Raw genomic sequence first — 3266 nt, forward strand, 5'->3', positions numbered from 1 at the left:
GGTTGCAGGATGAGGCTTGGAGATTGGAAATTTCCCCATAAAGCTGTGGTCAAGTATTTCAGATACAGTGAAATAAATAATTGTATTTATTATACTAGCTTACCGTACTGTGCCAATTTAGTTTGTATAACTAGCATAATACTTGGTCTACATAGCATTGAAAATGAATGAAAAAATAGAACTGCATTTGTTATCATTAGCAAGTACTATATATTGTATATAGTCATGTGCTTGTACTTTAGTACAATTGAAAGGGAAGGAGGCTTCAATACTGCTATCACCATAGAAAAGGACTGTGCTAATCTTTCAAGGACTCAAACATTACAAGCTGACATTTCAAAAACTTCTAGTTCCATAATTACTTTAAAGGACTATTGCTATACATATAGTTTATTTTCTATTTACAATGCCACTGTGCAGTTCATTATTATACAGGGTGAAGAAGACCATGTTTATTTTTTAAAAGATCCCATAACACCCAATCATTTTTTAGTGAACACACCTGAATTCACAGAAAACCTGCAGTCCACTTTCACATACCTTCATTGACTGACTTATCTTCCTAGATTCGCTTTGCATAAAACTAAGATTTCTTATTTATGAGCACCTTTTAAAGCTGGCTACTTTGGGTTATTTAATATAATATTATGCCTCCTTACTATATGAGCTTGTTTTCTAATAACTTTCTCTAAAATGGTTTACGTTTTAAATACAATACTATTACAAACTCAACATTACATTTCTTATCTTCCTTAATTATAATGATTTCTAAATTCAACTATATTTTTTTCAGTAGCACATATACTAAAATTGGAACAATAAAGAGAAGATTAGCATGGCCCCTGCGCAAGTATATTTTTTAAATGAAAGAGAACATTAAATGGATCTTAACATAAGGCAGAGAACTATGATCTTGCCAAAGGGGGAAAAGGGAGCTTATACCAATAAACAAAATGTTGCAGCACCCAGGATAAAAAAGCATGATGGACAGAGATTGAACCTTGCAGCTGAATGAGCAGGATAAATGATAACAAGCTTTAGTGATAGCAACATTAAACAGGCTTTGATTGAGTAAAAGTGCAATCTGAACATTATATGTAAACAACACACAAAACCTCAAAGCAGATTATCCGAGATTGTAACAAAGATCAAATTAGCACTGGAATCTATCAAGCTTACAAATGTCATGCACCAAGATAAGAAAGTTTGTTATGCACATATACAAACAAACAAAGCAGAAAACACTCCTACATTAATTTTGAAAAGAAAAATTTTTTAAAACATGAGGGCCAAATACAATTCTGTTTTTAGGAAATATATATATATTCCTAAGGGACATTATATATTATGTGTATGTATGTATGTATGTATGTATGATCTTTATAAATAGGATCCAACTATATATTTGTAAGACTAACATCATTTAGCCTGAATGTGTTTGTGGTAAATATTTAAACAATGTGGTAACATAAGAAACAAATGCTTTTGAGAGTTGAAATTCAGCATTATCATTTTAAATTGCTTAACACATTATGTATAGAAGGGTTCAAACTTATTCTATCATAATTCATAAAATTACTTAAAATAAAGCAACTTATAAATGAGTACCTAATCCTTCCAATCTAGAATTTTAATATATTTAATCAAGACAAAAGAAAACATGTGTCTTCTTAAACGACCTTTCACTTCTGGAGCAAAGATTTTAGTTCATAGAAAGCTTCTATATAACATACTACATATGTACAGCTATACTGTCTTTACAATCTAATGTACGTTTAGCTTGAAAACTTTTTTTACAAAATGATGAGTATGATACTCATATGTTGCCACACAAATGTATGTACATGCAAGTTTCAGTTGTGTATATTATCACCACAACTTGACAATGCCTCATATAATTCTAGCATGGGGTTATTTCTCCTTATAATTCAAAATGTTTATTTAAATTCTCATAGGTTCTTCACTCAAAGAATCCAGTACCTCCAGTCAGTGTGAGTGGTGTAAATCTCATGCACCAATATTGCCTAATGCGGATTTTTATTACTGTTCTTCTCTTAAGAGTTTTCAATAAATGTTTTATGGCTGCATGGAAATTATGCATATGGGGAGTACAGATTGATTTGTCAATACATGTACATAATGAGGGATTATCAAACTGAGAAGTGACTGTCTCCATATTCTTAAGTATTTATTATTTCTTACAGTTGAGAAATTTTGAGCTTCTCTCTTTTAGTTATTTGTGAAGTATATAATAAAATATACTTAACGTCTGAGCACTTGAGGAGCTGTACTTGGAAGGGTCTTCATGTCACAGGCTGCTGGTAGAAAATGCTCAAATCGTTTGTCTTTACTACATTTTACCTAATGAACCGGCAAGGGAGTGATAAAATAATAGATTCTTTTGTCTCTACTCACTGCTCCTCTCCCCTTATCTGCCTGGTATAATAATACTCTTTATATCTTTAAAAAATATTATAAGCCATAATAAATAAGATCACCTGAGCAAATTGGGAGCATGGGGGCGGTGGGGAAAGAGGTAGGAAAAAGAGGAGGGGAGAAGGAGGAAGAAGAACTTTAGGGATCAGGTAGATCGACTTGGAGGAAGAATAGAGACGGAGAGCAAAAAAGTGATACCGTAATAGAGGAAGCCATTATAGCTTTAAAGAGAAGTCTGGCACTAGGGAAATGTCCAGGAATCCACAAGGATAATGCCAGCAAAAGAATCTAAGCAGTAGTGGAGATGTTACCTTAAATGCCCTCCCGCTATAATGAAATTAATAACTACCTTAAATGTCATCCTAGAGCCTTCATTCAGTGGCTGATGAAAGCACAAGTAGAGATTCACAGTCAAGCAATGAACTGAACTCCTGCAATCTAGTTGTAAAGAGGGAGGTGCGATGAGCAAAGGGGTCAAGACCAGGCTGGGGAAACCCACAGGAACAACTGACCTGAGCAAGTGGGAGTTCATGGACTCCTGTCTGGCAACTAGAGAACCAGCAAAGGACTGAACCAAGCACCCTGAACGTGGGTGACAGTTAGGAAGCCTTGGCAGTCTATTGGACCTATGGCAATGGATCCAGTATTTATCACTAGTGCAGGAATGGGCTTTGGGATACTCTCTCAGCCTAGATACACGGGGGAGGGCCTCGGACCTGCCCCAAATTATGTGTCAGACTTTCGTGATTCCTCATGGGAGGCCTCACCCTCTCTGGGGAATGGATAGGGTATAGGATTGGGGGTTGGTGAGGAGCATGGGAGAACGGGAG

At 35.3% G+C, this 3266-nt stretch overlaps 1 non-coding gene across 1 annotated transcript; it reads left to right on the plus strand.

The window, feature by feature from the left end:
* The first annotated feature begins 783 nt into the window (after nt 1–783).
* Nucleotides 784–889, plus strand: LOC121142113. The gene has a single exon (XR_005879120.1). It is a non-coding gene; the product is annotated as a U6 spliceosomal RNA (small nuclear RNA).
* Nucleotides 890–3266: the final 2377 nt, after the last annotated feature.

The sequence above is a fragment of the Mesocricetus auratus genome, unplaced genomic scaffold (assembly GCF_017639785.1).
Source record: "Mesocricetus auratus isolate SY011 unplaced genomic scaffold, BCM_Maur_2.0 Super-Scaffold_100008, whole genome shotgun sequence".
Lineage (NCBI taxonomy): Eukaryota > Metazoa > Chordata > Mammalia > Rodentia > Cricetidae > Mesocricetus > Mesocricetus auratus.